Genomic DNA, 18,275 nt, shown 5'->3' with positions numbered 1-18,275 from the left:
TGATGCCTCGGAGGTTGGAGTAGGGGCTATACTATCTCAAAAGGATCCAGAGTCTCTGGAACTACATCCTTGTGCCTTCATGTCCAGGAAATTCTCCTCCGCTGAATCCAACTATGACGTTGGTAACCGGGAATTACTGGCAATAAAATGGGCTTTCGAGGAGTGGAGGCATTGGCTGGAGGGAGCAACACATACCATTTCAGTATTGACTGACCATAAGAATCTGCAATACATCGAATCAGCTAAGCGGCTGAATGCCCGGCAGGCTCGTTGGGCTTTGTTCTTTACTCGTTTCAAATTTATTATAACTTTCAGGCCAGGTTCCAAGAATACCAAGGCAGATGCTCTGTCACGCAGTTTTCTTCCGGTTCATGATAACAGTCCTGTTACTCCCATACTTCCATCTTCAGTCATTTGGGCAGGCCTCACACAAGATTTATTTACCCAGTTAAAACAGCTTCAACACCAAACTCCTGGAAATACTCCTGCTGGTCGTCTTTACGTCCCTGAGTTCTTGAGAGCTACTGTTTTGACTGAGTTCCATGATAACAAAGTTTCCGGGCATCCAGGGATCTCTAAGACATTGGAGTTAGTCTCCCGCTCAGTATGGTGGCCTGGTCTTTCTAAAGACGTTAAGGAGTTTGTTTCTTCATGTCAGGTTTGTGCACAGCATAAGGTTCCCCGTTCCTTGCCTATCGGGCAACTTATGCCCTTGAATGTCCCTCTCAGGCCATGGTCTCATATTTCCATGGATTTTGTGGTGGACCTTCCCCTTTCAGCTGGATGCAGAGTCATTTGGGTGGTAGTAGACCGTTTTAGCAAGATGGCTCATTTCATTGCCCTTCCCCGACTGCCATCTGCCCAAGGATTGGCAGTGTTGTTTCTCCGCCATGTTTTCAGACTTCATGGGTTGCCCACTGATATTGTTTCTGATCGGGGTCCACAATTCATTGCACAATTCTGGAAGTGTTTTTGTGCTTCATTAAAGATGAGATTGTCATTAACATCTGGTTACCACCCACAGTCCAACGGGCAAACCGAGCGAGTTAACCAATCATTGAAACAGTATTTGCGTTTGTACTCAGCCAAACTCCAGAATGATTGGTCCGAGTTTCTTCCATTGGCGGAGTTTGCTTACAATAATTCTTGTCATTCCTCCACCAACGTGTCTCCATTCTTTTCAGTTTTTGGTTTTCACCCCAGAGCTAATTCTTTTTTTCAACATTCCTCAGTTTCCTCGCTAACCTTAACCTCCCATCTCAGAGCCATTTGGAAAAAAGTGCACCTTGCTCTCAGAAAAGCGGCCTTTCGAGAGAAAAATTTTTCTGACCGGCTCCGACGTCCTTGCAATTTTAAGGTGGGAGATAGGGTATGGTTGTCGACTCGTAACATTAGACTTCGACAATCTTCAGCTAGGTTGGGACCCAAATTTATTGGACCATTTCATATCATTAAAAAAGTTAACCCAGTTGCTTTCCGGTTACGTTTACCAAAATCTCTTCGGATTGGTAATACGTTTCATTGCTCCCTGTTGAAGCCATACATTTCTTCCAATAAATTTCCTCGGAAGATCTCTCAGGGAAGATCTCCAGTGGATGTACAGGGACAACAGGAGTTCCTGGTGGAGAAGGTTCTCGATTCCAAGTTGTCCAGGGGCCGGCTTTATTTTCTGGTTCACTGGAGAGGTTATGGTCCAGAGTAAAGGTCCTGGGTCCTGGATAAGGATCTTCATGTCCCAAGGCTAAAGAGGGCATTTTTTCGGGAATTTCCTTGGAAGCCTGGCTTTAGGGGTTCCTTGACCCCTCCTCAAGGGGGGGGGGTACTGTTAGGCGCCAGGGTCCGCTCGTCGGTGCGGCCCGGCGCCTAGCAACCAGGGACGCCGTACGCGGACAGCCGCCGGCTCCCTGGCAACGCTGGACGCCGGGCGCACTGAGCCGCACGGACCCTATCAACGGGGACGCCACTGACGGACCGCGTTCCCCGTTGCTGGGTCCAGGGTTTAATGAACCTACACCTGTTTCCTGGCCGTGCAGCAAGGCAGCTGCACGGCATGTAGGTAATTAGCCCTGTCAGCACCTGATTGGAGGACTCCTGTTCATATGCACTCTCAGGGCTTCTCACAGACGCCGGTAATAGCTTCCTGCATGCTGTCTCTGTTTGCTGAGAGTCTGTTCCAGTCTTGCTGTATCCGGTCATTCCAGTATTCGGAAGTCCTGAACTCGGAAGTTGTCATCTTATTCCTGGAGTCCTGACTAATCACCGTATAACATCCAGTGGTGTTCGTGAGTCGCGGCTTTGCCGTGTGTTGCGGCTTGTCCGCTTTATTATTTATTATTTGTGTTTTGGAGCATTTCGCGGAGGGTTCCGCTTCCACAGGTCCACTCTGGTATCCAGCGGTGCTGGGTAGGAGTATTGGACAAGTGGATTTTGGTTGTCCTTTTCCCTGGCGGGTTTCCGCACATACTTCAGGTTTTGTTAGTTAGCTTGTTGCCCCTGGCCTGTTGTCAGTCAGAGGTCCTCTTGTTATCATCCTGCCTCGGATTTCCCTTTGTCTCTCACTAAGACCGGGGGGCACCGGAGTTGGGCAGACATAATCCGCCCTTCAAACGTGGCTGCCAGGGGCTCAAGAAACCATAGTCTCGCAGGGGATTTCCGATAGCACGGGTGAGACAATAGAGTTAGGGTGCCAGGGGCAACTAGTCTTTCCTGCTCCCGTTACCTGCATTCCATTCCAGCGCTCTGGTCCTTGTCATAAAATCTCCTCTGGTCAGGAGTGCTGGAATCATAACATCAAGAAATGTCAGTCCAGTTTTAATATCCACATGGACCGGCATCCATTGAGTGACTATCACTCCCTAGTGGGTAAAGTGTTAAACCAGATAGATTGTTGGGTATGCTCTCAAGTACCTCAAGGTCATAGCAAATCAGGACTAGTACCATTCCCTTTAACTGTAAGAGAGGTACTTGAGCCAAGTGGTGGGAGGCCGGTGGACAAGAGGTTTAATATCTCTAGTCCTCCTAGTTTGAAGCTCCACCAATATCATGTGGATAGGTCCTTAGTATGCTTTAACATTTCCAATCCCCGAAAGCCGGGAAATTGGGAAGTGTCATGGAGTAATCAAACCATGACCTTTTCATACAGAGCCGACAGAATGCCCATAGACACAGAACTTATACGCCAGATAGCTGACCATGGAAGATTTTTCCAGTATAGGTACACTCTAGGAAGTAGAACCATGCGAGTTGGAGAAGTATCACCAGGATACTGTGCACATATCGTACAAACAGATACGTGTACTAAACAGATGGGAGAGTTAGGGTTAGGAGATTTCACATGGAAAATTTGTAACATGATAATGTCATACTCCGTCCCATTTGTTCTCCCCGATGATGCATATTTCATATGCGGGAGAAAGGCATATAAGTGGCTTGCCCCAAACTCAGAGGGATTGTGCTATATTGGAAAAGTACTGCCTGAAGTAATGACTGTATCCCATAACAAAATGAAAGATATTCACCGCAGTGCCCAAGCTCCTTATACTCATACTCATTACGAGCACATCGTTAAACGGCACCTGATAGAGAGGACAGAGCATTCAGCCTCTGATCTGATCCATGAATCCACCGGGATTCAATTCCTACTCGCGTTAGATATCACTCGTACCGCCAGAGGAGTGATAAATTATAAATATATATCTGCGCTTGCAAACTTATTAGACAATATCACCGAAATGTATGACGACACATTCAGGTACACTGGGAAAGAGTTACAAGCCTACAAAACAGAACTGGTTCAGCATAGGATGATTCTCAATTACCTCACAGCAGTGACAGGTGGGTATTGTGTTACCCTTGCAACTCAATATGGAATAAAGTGCTGCACGTACATTACAAACAGCACGGAGGACCCAGCCGAGGTCATAGACCAAAAGATGGATGACATTTTACAATTAAAATGGGAGTTTCGAAGGAAACACAATCTCACACTCGCTACTGTGGGTGATGAGCTGACCAGTTGGGTGTCATGGTTGAACCCACGAAACTGGTTCTCGGGTTTAGGAGAATGGGCCCAAGATATTATTATGGATGTAGGGAAATTTCTTTTGTGTATTCTGGGGGTCGTCATATTGGTTGGCTTGATATTTAGATGCGTTCGGGTTTTAACGAAGAGTAAAAGCAATACCAGGGTGATGAGCTTAAGGAGCGAGGACACTGTAATAACAACAACTAATTTGATTTATGACCCAACGATAGAGACAATGTTGTGATGAAAATGTGATTCCACGGTCCGTTTCTTTCACCCGTTTCTCCTTTGTTTTCCTCCAAGGTACAAAGACATCCGCTTGGAAGAAGAATTTGACAACCTCTTTTATACAGACCATTGATGAACCATGCTACAAGCCCCATTTTCCCTAGTGACTCTAAATTTTACTATAGCCCAAATATTTTAGTGACTAACTTTCTGGACAATGGAAAAACTTTTGCCGTCATTTATAGCAAAAGCATCAGGAGACTACAGTCAACATGTACATCGAGACAAGACACAAGACAAGACCTCAATCAGCAAATGTATATTAAACTCACATAGTTTATGACTGCATTTACCATAATTGCTTCTTATCTTCATTTCTACAACCTTCAGGTAATGACACACATAGTCGATAGGGAATATAGATACAGATATCAGCACTCACATATTCCCCCATTCATGTATCATCAACTAAATGTGCTCCCCCATTTGTTGCAACCAAAAGCCGAAAAGAGCTCGGTAAAGTTTGACAGCCCATCCACAGACCCGTAATACGGGATAAGAAGGAATTCAAATGTATACTTCGCAATACCTCGAAGCTTGATTTAAAACACGTACGGCACGATGATACATGACCCCTCAAACATGGATTCATACACACATGCTTCTACTATCTCACTAGGTCATACTTTTTTCCCACCTTCCTCTCTTCTCCCTTACCCAATCATAGAAATGTATTTACATATGACATATATTTTTCTCTTTTTGAACTGTTTTAAGAAGTGGCAGTTATTGGTGACTGCCAAAGGGTGGACTGTCAAAGTCGGAAAAATATCATGCTACACGTTGCCATATATTCACCTCATGCGCTTGCCCGCTGCACGTGCACATTCTCTCCCGTGCGTGCGGATACTCGCAGCTGCGTGATGGCGCCCCCCTTGGCCATGCGCTCGAGCGCGTGGTATGTGCATTTACGGTAGAGTTTGTGTGCGTCTAGCGGGCGACTCAATAGTTAAATAATAAAACCAAATTGTATGTTTTATAGATAATGTTCCCCTTAATAATGACTGTAAGTTTGTTTAATGTAACTGGTCGCTGGACAGAGGAATTCCTCATTGCATGATATGAAGGGTCAGACAGGGTTTGAGCAGTGGTGTTTGGTACCTAACTAAAGAACATTTTATTAGGAACAACCCGGTGCTGGTTGGGTAAAGATTAATCGCTCCTGCGTATAGTTATGGCCATTAGTAGTTTCTGGACATTTCCTATATTTGCAGTTCATTATCCATGCGGCGGGAATTCTGAGATTCCCTCCCACCTGAGCAGTTTGATATAGTCACAGCCCACCTGTTCAAACTAACCTATGACCTTTTGTTATAATGCGAGGAGACATTCATGTGTCCAATGAACAATAAGATTGTAGGGCCCTTTGTAGTACACTGTATGTTGTGTATATAAGGGTCACTGTCCCCAGACCGGCCAGTACTCTCTCTCTTCAACATTTATCTCTGATAATTGGAGGACTGGATTCCGGTTGCGCTTGCGAGTGTTCCCCGTATGGTATGTTTCTCTGTGGCCACTTTGTTAGCCGTTTTAATGTTAGCCATTCATTCTTAGTCGATGTATTTGTGTTTGCGATCGTTCGCTATTGTGTATATTTTCGTTTAGTTATTCTGTTAGGTTTTAATGTTAGCCTGTAGTGTATGAACTGTTCACTGTTTTCTTTTCTCTTTTACTTAGCTAAATATTGTTAGTAAAGGTGTTGGAACCTTAGCAAGGTATTGTGTGTTTATTACATTACTGAGGGTAATCGGAGCATCTCAATCGCTCAAACAGCTAGCTTACAGACCAAGGTTAAATAGCATTATATCATTGCAGTATCTCAACACTAAGATTTACAGTATAAGCATACTCTGTGTAAGGTTTAAAAGGTTATTATCTGTGTGTACGCTCGCTGTGTGTATTCCATACTCACAGCGCAGCGTGTGTACGTAACTAGCGTACCACGTGCGAGGTCTTTGTACGCAAATAGCGTACAAAGTGCGTAGCACGTGCACGAGGGACAGCGGCCATTACGGCTTCACGATATTAATAAATAGCTTGTGTTCTAAGGTAAATGATCAGCTTTATCAGCCCCATGTGCACTGCAGGTGTGACAGATGTAACATGTGCAGAGAGAGTTAGGTTTGGGTGGGTTATTTTGTTTCTGTGCAGGGTAAATACTGGCTGCTTTGTTTTGACACTGCAATTTAGATTGCAGATTGAACACACCCCACCCAAATCTAACTCTCTCTGCACATGTTATATCTGCCTCCCCTGCAGTGCACATGGGGGGTCATTCAGACCTGATCGTGACTACGATCAGCCACCCTGATGTAATCCCGTTAATAGTTTATATGTACAATAGAGATTGATTGTTTTATTAATTAGATATTGTATATACTGTATATAATTAATATATTAAATGACATGAAGTGTACTTGTAGTTGGTGGTGCCTAAGCATGCCTAGCGTGAGGGGATGCCCGCTGACATGATTGGTGGACCCGGGGAGAAAGGTCTGTAAGGACCAAGAGAGAGGAGTGAGGGGCCCCTGCGAGCAGGGAGGAAGGCGGCAGTTGGAGGGAGCAGTTGGTGCCGCAGCAGCTGGAGTGAGGCAAGGCACAGAGACTGGGGGAGTGAAGGTGTCCGGTGCCAGTGTCTACGGGACCGGATTGATCGCCACTGGTCGGAGGTGGCAGCGGCGTGGTGACGGAGGTTGGTGAACCCACCCGGGGTCCTCCGGAGGCAAGCCGGTGACAGGCAGCGAGGAGTGAGTGAGGGCTGGTGACAGGAGAGAGGCAGCGCTATGCAGTGATACTGCAGGGATCGGAGTAAGTGATTACCGATGTCAGCGTCTGGCTGGAGCTGGTGTGCAGCACTGCTTTCGGGATCCAAAGGTGGCTGTGAGGAGATAATAGGAACGGCCTGAGGGAGGAGTGTCCCAGCCTATAAGCCCAGCAGTGGGTGGCGCAGAAGAGACTAGTACTGCCTTTAGCTCACAGAGTCCCCTGCTTGAGTTAACCCCATTCAGCTACTAATAATCTGGGTTGCCCTGCCTGAGAGAGGTGACTAGAGACTGTGTCAGTAAAGGGAACGTATCCAGTCCCCTTAGCCCAGTATGGCTGAACTCTGTTTTGCATCTGCCTACTCAGTACTACAAGAGTGATAACCGACTGCCCAGGGGCCGGGGGAGTGCGCCCGAGTTATACCCCTTAAGCTTCACAGTATTACAAAGTGATATATTATTAGCTGAGACAGCCATTACAGCACAATCTGCCACTATTATATAAGGATGGATAGTATGTAAAAAGAGTAGCTACGGCTCTATGAAAACTACCATAATGAGACCGCATAAGTACTTAATGTATCATGTCCCACATTAGTTGAACTGTACGTGGGGAATTGCCTGAAATTTTGACTCAGGAGAGGTGATAGGTATCCGCACCTACCCTAATAAACTGGAGGCTAACTGATCAACAGGCAGTTATATCAGGACAGGTGAGCAGAGACCCTGTATTACTGGTGTACAGACTAGAAATACCTGCAGGATAGAGAGGGGAGTGCCTGTTCTATCTGCACAGGACATATAAAAGCCAAGACTTTACTAGTATGGGTGTGCATGGAGTCTGTTGAAGCACATAAATCCTGCAGACACTCCAGAGAGTAACATAAGGACTTCGACACCATCTAATGCTTACAGAGTGACAGTTTACGCTAGAAGACAATCCTTATTTGGAGCACCTCACTACGGCAGGTTTAATAAGTGTCAGGTACTTGGAGGCTATCCAGATTTAATCTCACATCCCATGAGAGCATTGAACAAGGATTTCACTATTAGCGGAGGATTACAACCAATGCAAAACTTTAGTGCCCAACAACTTACCTACTGCAGTTAAACAAAATACTGAAATACCCGAGTATTCAAGGTTAAAGTACATGTACATTCTATATTGGTAAATTTGTTTTTGTTTTTCCGGTACCAAGGTAATTTTTGTGAAATTGCATGCAAGGTACTATGTATAGGTGGGTACTAAGGGCTAGAGGGTGATTGGTATGACATTAAGACTGTTAGTTACATAATATTTGCAATTAAATGTTACCTATACTTACCGGATGGTGGACCTTTATTCCCTGGGATTGCTGTAGTTTCCTGAAAACAAACACCAGTGTATGGTAAGTGACCCATTGAGAAAAAGTATAACCCTAAAGGAAAACACAGTACTACGTTGGTAGCTAGGGGGCTTTCCCAAGCAAGCCCCATAGAATTCTTATAGCTTGGGTGGAGGCACATATAGTCTTAGCATTCTGCAGGGATAGTATCCGCTCCATACAGAAAAAGGGGGTTACACTGATATGCGGGGGGACGCCCAGCACAGGGCTAGTCCGCTCCGCATGTCTGGCCCTCCCCCTGCTGCATGAGTGCGATAGCATCATACCCAGCGAGTAAGTCCCTACCTGCACAGCATTGCTGCGCTGGTAGGTGGCATTTAGCCGTGTCCCAGGTCGTAGCGTGTGACGTCATGCAGCTGCCACGCCCCCCCCCCGCACGGACCGCACCCCCAAAACGGCATCCGTATGCCGCCATCCTGCCCCCTCTCACCCAGCGAATGCCTCTACCTGTCAATCAGGCAGAGGCGATCGCTGGCATGCACATGCGCACTGTGGCACATGCGCAGTTCAGACCTGATCGCCCACTGTGCGATAACGCACAGCAGCGATCAGGTCTGAATTAGGCCCGTAGTCGGGACAGGGGTAGGGAGTGTACAATGCACAATGGGTGTCATTCCGAGTTGATCGCGCGCTAGCAGCTTTTTGCAGCGCTGCGATCAGATAGTCGCCGCCTATGGGGGAGTGTATTTTCGCTTTGCAAGTGTGCGATCGCATGTGCAGCCGAGCGGTACAAAAACAGTTTGTTGCAGTTTCTGGGTAGCTCTGGACTTACTCAGCCGCTGCGATCACTCCAGTCCTTTTGGTCCCGGAATTGACGTCAGACACCCGCCCTGCAAACGCTTGGACTCGCCTGCGTTTTCCCAAACACTCCCAGAAAACGGTCAGTTGACACCCATATATATCCTCTTCCTGTTAATCACCTTGCGATCGGCTGTGCGAATGGATTCTTCATTAAATCCATCGGCCAGCACCGATCCTCTTTGTACCTGTATGACGCGCCTGCGCATTGCAGTGCATACGCATGCCCAGTTTTGCCGAGTTTTAGCCTGATCGCACCGCTGCAAAAAGTTGCTAGCGAGCGATCAACTCGGAATGACCCCCTATATCTGTATATCATCGCTATAGCAGAATAAGGTGGTAGCTAGCCACACCTATAGTGGAAGCAGTGTAAAAGCAATAGTCACCTCCATGGATTCGGTATGTAATACCGGCTAACGGGATGCCGGCTGTCGATATTCTGAAAACGGCATCTTGCAGCGAGCCCCGTCGCGTGCTCGCTGCACTCGCCACAGGTTCTATTCCCACTCGGTTGGTTGTGTGGACCCACCAACAGAGTGGGAATTATGGGCAAGTGTCGGTACTCCGACAGCTGGTAAAATGTCCGCTGTCGGGATTCCAGCGTCAGTATCCTGACCGCCGGGATCCCGACAGTCGGCATTGTGACTGCCTCCCACCTCTACACATGTATGCTTTGTACCTGGTGGTGTGACGATGACAATGCCGTACATACTGTACTTTTAAGTATAATTTTTTTTTTCCAAAAACTTTTTATTTCGATTTTTCAAAGAAATTTGTTGCATCAGTGTCAATATTTGTTGCATCAGTGTCAACAGAATTGCCAATGTTACTGAACTATACTAAGGAAACAATCAGTGAAGGTGATGTGTAGTATGATCCAGAAAATAAAATTCTTTCAAACAAATTACATTTCTTGTGTTGTGAAAACTATGTGACAATAATATCTATGCTGTGTTATACAACGGTTGACTTGAGATAGGCTTAATGCATTTTTTTGACCAAATTACAAATTCAGGTAATATTCTCAACATCGACAATACTTGATACAGGTTGAGTATCCCTTATCCAAAATGCTTGGGACCAGAGATATATTGGATATGGGATTTTTCCATATTTTGGAATAATTGCATACCATAATGAGATATCATGGCGATGGGACCTAAATCTAAGCACAGAATACATTTATGTTACATATACACCTTATACACACAGCCTGGAGGTCATTTTAGCCAATATTTTTTATAACTTTGTGCATTAAACAAAGTGTGTGTACATTCACACAATTCATTTCTGTTTCATATACACCTTATACACACAGCCTGAAGGTCATTTAATACAATATGTTTAATAACTGTGTGTATTAAACAAAGTTTGTGTACATTGAGCCATCAAAAACAAAAGTTTCACTATCTCACTTTCACTCAAAAAGTCCGTATTTCGGAATATTCCGTATTTCGGATATTTGGATATGGGATACTCAACCTGTAATATAAGAACCAGTGAGAAAGAAAACAAAAGCGATAAGAGAAAAAGAAGATTAAGGATGAAAAGGATGGGATATTTCGGGAAGGCAAGACAAACAATGAGACGCAGAGAGACAGGAATAATAATTATATACAGGTTGAGTCTCCCTTATCCAAAATGCTTGGGACCAGAGGTATTTTGGATATGGGATTTTTCCGTATTTTGGAATAATTGCATACCATAATGAGATATCATGGTGATGGGACCTAAGTCTAAGCACAGAATGCATTTATGTTTCATATACACCTTATACACACAGCCTGAAGGTAATTTAATACAATATTTCTCTGACGTCCTAGTGGATGCTGGGGACTCCGTCAGGACCATGGGGATATAGCGGCTCCGCAGGAGACAGGGCACAATAATAAAAGCTTTAGGATCAGGTGGTGTGCACTGGCTCCTCCCCCTATGACCCTCCTCCAAGCCTCAGTTAGATTTTTGTGCCCGACGAGAAGGGTGCAATCTAGGTGGCTCTCCTGAGCTGCTTAGAATAAAAGTTTAAGTTAGGTTTTTTATTTTCAGTGAGTCCTGCTGGCAACAGGCTCACTGCTACGAGGGACTTAGGGGAGAGAAGAAAACTCACCTGCGTGCAGGATGGATTTGCTTCTTAGGCTACTGGACACCATTAGCTCCAGAGGGAGTCGGAACACAGGTCTCACCCTGGGGTTCGTCCCGGAGCCGTGCCGCCGACCCCCCTTGCAGATGCCGAAGTTGAAGAGGTCCAGAAACAGGCGGCAGAAGACTTTCAGTCTTCATAAGGTAGCGCACAGCACTGCAGCTGTGCGCCATTGTTGTCAGCACACTTCACCAACAGTCACCAACTGTCACTGAGGGTGCAGGGCGCTGGGGGGGGCGCCCTGGGCAGCAATGTATAATACCTTTTTATGGCTAAAATACATCACATATAGCCCTTGAGGCTATATGGATGTATTTAACCCCTGCCAGATCTCACAAACTCCGGGAGAAGAGCCCGCCGAAAAGGGGGCGGGGCCTATTCTCCTCAGCACACGGCGCCATTTTCCTGCTCAGCTCTGCTGTGAGGAAGGCTCCCAGGCTCTCCCCTGCACTGCACTACAGAAACAGGGTTAAAACAGAGAGGGGGGGCACTTATTTGGCGATATGATTACATATATAAAAATGCTATAAGGGAAAACACTTGTATAAGGGGTTGTCCCTGTATAATTATAGCGTTTTTGGTGTGTGCTGGCAAACTCTCCCTCTGTCTCCCCAAAGGGCTAGTGGGGTCCTGTCCTCTGTCAGAGCATTCCCTGTGTGTGTGCTGTGTGTCGGTACGTGTGTGTCGACATGTAGGAGGACGATGTTGGTGAGGAGGCGGAGCAAATTGCCTGTATTGGTGATGTCACTCTCTAGGGAGTCGACACTGGAATGGATGGCTTATTTAGGAATTACGTGATAATGTCAACACGCTGCAAGGTCGGTTGACGACATGAGACGGCCGGCAAACAAATTAGTACCTGTCCAGGCGTCTCAGACACCGTCAGGGGCTTGTAAAAACGCCCATTTACCTCAGTCGGTCGACACAGACACAGACACGGACACTGACTCCAGTGTCGACGGTGAAGAAACAAACGTATTTTCCTTTAGGGCCACACGTTTCATGTTAAGGGCAATGAAGGAGGTGTTACATATTTCTGATACTACAAGTACCACAAATAAGGGTATTATGTAGGGTGTGAATAAACTACTTGTAGTTTTTCCTGAATCAGATAAATTAAATGAAGTGTGTGATGATACGTGGGTTTCCTCCGATAGAAAATTATTGGCGGTATACCCTTTCCCGCCAGAAGTTAGGGCGAGTTGGGAAACACACCTTAGGGTGAATAAGGCGCTCACACGCTTATAAAAACAAGTGGCGTTACCGTCTCCAGATACGGCAGCCCTCAAGGAGCCAGCTGATAGGAAGCTGAAAAATATCCTAAAAGTATATACACATATACTGGTGTTATACTACGACCAGCAATCGCCTCAGCCTGGATGTGCAGCGCTGAGGGGGCTTGGTCGGATTTCCTGACTGAAAATATTGATACCCTTGACAGGGACAAGATTTTATTGACTATAGAGCATTTTAAGGATGCATTTCTATATATGCGAGATGCGCAGAGGGATATTTGCATTCTGGCATCAAGAGTAAATGTGATGTCCATATCTGCCAGACGACAGTGGTCAGGTGATGCAGATTCCAGACGGCACATGGAAGTATTGCCGTATAAAGGGGCGGTCCATCGGACCTGGTGGCCATGGCAACAGCTGAAAAATCCACCTTTTGTTACCCCAAGTCACATCTCAGCAGAAAAGGACACAGTCTTTTCAGTCTCAGTCCTTTCGTCCCCATAAGGGCAGGCGGGCAAAAGGGCCAGTCATATCTGCCCAGGGGTAGAGGAAAGGGAAGAAGACTGCAGCAGGCAGCCCATTCCCAGGAACAGAAGCCCTCCACAGCTTCTGCCAAGTCCGCAGCATGACGCTGGGGCCGTACAAGCGGACTCAGGTGCGGTAGGGGGTCATCTCAAGAGTTTCAGCACGCAGTGGGCTCACTCACAAGTGGACTCCTGGATCCTACACGTAGTATCCCAGGTGTACATTGGAAATTCGAGACGTCTCCCCCTCACAAGTTCCTGAAGTCTGCTTTACCAACGTCTCCCTCCGACAGGGAGGCAGTATTGGGAACAATTCACAGGCTGTATTCCCAGCAGGTGATAATCAGAGTACCCCTTCTACAACAAGGGAAGGGGTATTATTCCACACTATATTGTGGTACTGAAGCCTGACGGCTAGGTGAGATCTGAAATATTTGAACACTTACATACAAGCGTTCAAATCAAGATGGAGTCACTCAGAGCAGTGATAGCGAACCAGGAAGAAGGGGACGATATGGTGTCACTGGATATCAGGGACGCTTACCTACATGTCCAAATTTGCCCTTCTCACCAAGGGTACCTCAGGTTCGTGGTACAGAACTGTCACTATCAGTTCAGACGCTGCCGTTTGGATTGTCCACGGCACCCCGGGTCTTTACCAAGGTAATGGCCGAAATGATGATTCTTCTTAAAAAAAATATGGACGCTTTCCTGATAAGGGCAAGGTCCAGAGAACAGTTGGAGGTCAGAGTAGCACTATCTTAAGTAGTTCTACGACAGCACGAGTGGATTCTAAATATTCCAAAATCGCATTTTTTTCCGACGACACGTCTACTGTTCCTAGGGATGATTCTGGACACAGTCCAGAAAAGGATGTTTTCTCCCGGAGAAGAAAGCCAGGGAGTTATCCGAGCTAGTCAGGAACCTCCTAAAACCAGGAAAAGTATCAGTGCATCATTGCACAAGGATCCTGTGAAAAATGGTGGTTTCTTACAAAGCGATCCCATTCGGTAGATTTCACGCAAGAACCTTTACGTGGGATCTGCTGGAAAAATGGTCCGGATCGCATCTTCAGATGCATCAGCGGATAACCCTGTCTCCAAGGACAAGGGTGTTTCTTCTGCGGTGGCTGCAGAGTGCTCATCTATGAAAGGGCCGCAGATTCGGCATTCAGGACTGGGTCCTGGTGACCACGGATGCCAGCCTGAGTGGCTGGGGAGCAGTCACACAAGGAAAAAATTTCCAGAGAGTGTGATCGAGTCTGGAGACTTCTCTCCACATAAATATACTGGAGCTAAGGGCAATTTACAATGCTCTAAGCTTAGCAAGACCTCTGCTTCAAGGTCAGCCGGTATTGATCCAGTGGGACAACATCACGGCAGTCGCCCACGTAAACAGACAGGGCGGCACAAGAAGCAGGAGGGAAATGGCAGAAACTGCAAGGATTGTTCGCTGGGCGAAAAATCATGTCATAACACTCTCAGCAGTGTTCATTCCGGGAGTGGAAAACTGGGAAGCAGACTTCCTCAGCAGGCATGACCTTCACCCGGGAGAGTGGGGACTTCATCGGGAAGTCTTCCACATGATTGTAAACCGTTGTGAAAAACCAAAGGTGGACATGATGGCGTCCCGCCTGAACAAAAAACTAGATATTGCGCCAGGTCAAGGGACCCTCAGGCAATAGCGATGGACGCTCTGGTAACACTGTGGATGTACCAGTCAGAGTATGTGTTCCCTCCTATGCCTCTCATACAAAAAGTACTGAGAATCATAAGAGGGAGATGAGTAAGAATGATACTCGTGGTTCCGGATTGGCCAAGAAGGACTTGGTACCCGAAACTTCAAGAGATGTTCACGGAAGACCCGTGGCCTCTACCTTTAAGAAAGGACCTGCTCCCGACGTGTCCTGTTATAAGTCAATACTGGAAGGAAATACACAAACTAATTAAAAATATCACTGACTTTGATATGCCCTCCTCACCCTTTTATTCTCTCTTAACTAGACCGATCCCCAACCTTCCACGTCCCACGCTCAAACTAATCAACCACATACTTAACACAGCGAAGTGTCAGATCGCATCGCACTGGAAATCCACAACCTCCCCTCCCGTCCCTGCTACTATCAATGCCATATGGTCAACTTACAGACTGGAACGAATCTCCTCAGTCCTCCATGACACCCCGACTCAATTTATCCGCGTTTGGTCACTTTGGACCGATTACTACAACGCCGAACCTCCATTGTCAACCATCTAAAATCTAAAATCATCTGAATACACCTAGCATGATGCTACACCCCGACTGGCAAACCCCCCCCCCCCCCCCCACTACTTATATCTAATGATTACATCTCCGATTTTGTAATTCCTATCCCCAATCCTACCTTCCCCTACCCACTGTATCACCTTCTCTCTCCCCCTCTCTTTCTCTTATTCTCTATATCTGCACCCTTACTACCTTCCTGTCTCTCCCCATACATATTCACTAAAGTTCTATACTATTTTCTTTTTCCATCTTTCCTACAATCTACTACACATATTTTTTCTATCAGTTTTTTGACCAGTATATTCTTCTCCACATATATAAAATGTTAAACTCTATCTCAATGTTATAATGAGTTACACTCCTATTGATTTTTGATGATATATATCAGACCGCAGACGCTTGTTACAGTATAATGATGTTTGACTAAGATTTTGTAATAAGCCTGCTTTTTTTTTTCTCTCACGAGTTGTAACCAAATTCTATTTCACCCAATAAAATATTCTTTCAAAAAAAAAAAAAAAAAGAAAGGACCTGCTCCAGCAGGGGCCTTGTCTGTTCCAAGACTTACCGCGGCCGCGTTTGACGGCATGGCGGTTGAACGCCGGATCCTGAAAGGGCATTCCAGATGAAGTCATCCCTACCCTGGTCGAAGACAGGAAGGATGTAACCGCAAAACATTTTCACCGCATTTGGCGAAGATATGTTGCGTGGTGTGAGGCCAAGAAGGCCCCTACAGAGGAATTTCAACTTGGTCGTTTCCTACATTTCCTGAAAACAGGACTGTCTATGGGCCAAAAATTAGGGTCCATTAAGGTTCAAATTTCGGCCCTGTCGAATTTCTTCCAGAAAGAACTGGCTTTAGTGCCTGACGTTCAGATGTTTGTAAAAGGGGTACTGCATATACAGCCTCCTTTTGTGCCCCAGTGGCACCTTGGGATCTCAATGTTGTTTTGAGTTTCCTAAAGTCACATTGGTTTGAACCACTCACCACTGTGGACTTAAAGTATCTCACATGGAAGGTGACGATGCTATTAGCCCTGGCTTCAGCCAGGCATGTGTCAGAATTGGCGGCTTTATCATATAAAAGCCCTTACTTAATTTTTCATTCTGACAGGGCAGAATTGAGGACTCGTCCTCAATTTCTCCTTAAGGTGTTTTCTGTTTTTCACATGAACCAACCTATTGTGGTACCTGCGGGTACTAGGGACTTGGAGGACTCCAAGTTACTTGACGTTGTCAGGGCCCTGAAAAATATGTTTCCAGGAAGGCTGGAGTCAGAAAATCTGACTCGCTGTTTAGCCTGTATGCACCCAACAAGATGGGTGCTCCTGCTTCTAAGCAGACGATTGCTCGCTGGATTTGTAATACAATTCAGTTTACACATTCTGTGGCAGGCCTGCCACAGCCAAAATCGGTAAAAGCCCATTCCAAAAGGAAGGGGGCTCATCTTGGGCGACTGCCCGAGGGGTCTCGGCTTTACAACTTTGCCGAGCAGTTACTTGGTCAGGGGAAAACACGTTTGCTAAATTCTACAAATTTGATACCCTGGCTGAGGAGGACATGGAGTTCTCTCATTCGGTGCTGCAGGGTCATCCGCACTCTCCCGCCCGTTTGGGAGCTTTGGTATAATCCCCATGGTCCTGACAGAGTCCCCAGCATCCACTAGGACGTCAGAGAAAATAAGATTTTACTTACCGATAAATCTATTTCTCGTAGTCCGTAGTGGATGCTGGGCGCCCATCCCAAGTGCGGATTGTCTGCAATACTTGTACATAGTTATTGTTACAAAAATCGGGTTATTCTTGTTGTGAGCCATCTTTTCAGAGGCTCCTTCGTTGTTATCATACTGTTAACTGGGTTCAGATCACAGGTTGTACGGTGTGATTGGTGTGGCTGGTATGAGTCTTACCCGGGATTCAATATCCTTCCTTATTATGCACGCTCGTCCGGGCACAGTATCCTAACTGAGGCTTGGAGGAGGGTCATAGGGGGAGGAGCCAGTGCACACCACCTGATCCTAAAGCTTTTATTATTGTGCCCTGTCTCCTGCGGAGCCGCTATATCCCCATGGTCCTGACGGAGTCCCCAGCATCCACTACGGACTACGAGAAATAGATTTATCGGTAAGTAAAATCTTATTTTTTAATACTTTGTGTATTAAACAAAGTGTGTGTACATTGAGCCATCAGAAAACAAAGGTTTCACTATCTCACTCTCACTCAAAAAAGTCCGTATTTTGGAATATTCCGTATTTCGGAATATTTGGATATGGGATACTCAACCTGTACTGTAATTAAACATTTTGGTGGGTATGCAATTAGCTCCAATTATTTCAGAGCTAATGAATTTGCCCCACTTAGTATTCAATTGCGGACCGTTTTCTTCCGTTTTGAAGGTATTTTCGCCAATGACTTTTCACCTTTTTTTAAGTGAAAAGGCATTGGCAAAAAATGCCTCAAAATCAATGAAAATGGCCCCTGCCGCATTTTTCACCTAGGCGAATATCCGACCCTACTATTGCAGAGGGCGAATACACATTAGTGAAAAGCTCAGTTTTTTCCCCTAGGTGAAAAAAATGGAGCTAATTGCATACCCCCTATAGAGTATTCACCGGTGATGAACACGTAAAGATCAAGCATTTTTCGTAACATGACCCGAGTGGTAGACTAAAAGTTTTTGAATAAATTCTTGTGTGGGGGCTTCCAAACTCAAGATAAAGACATTCCATTTGTTCTAAAAATGAGAGACACCTCTCTCTACATCCGGGAGCGTGACTTGTCGCTCTAGAAATAAAGTTTTTAAAAGTGAGCGTTTTAATTTACCCAATGTTGGAGAATGTTTATAAATCCAGTGA

This window comes from Pseudophryne corroboree, chromosome 10, assembly GCF_028390025.1.
Source record: "Pseudophryne corroboree isolate aPseCor3 chromosome 10, aPseCor3.hap2, whole genome shotgun sequence".
Taxonomy (NCBI): Eukaryota; Metazoa; Chordata; class Amphibia; order Anura; family Myobatrachidae; genus Pseudophryne; species Pseudophryne corroboree.
Note: the sequence above shows the minus strand (reverse complement) of the source record.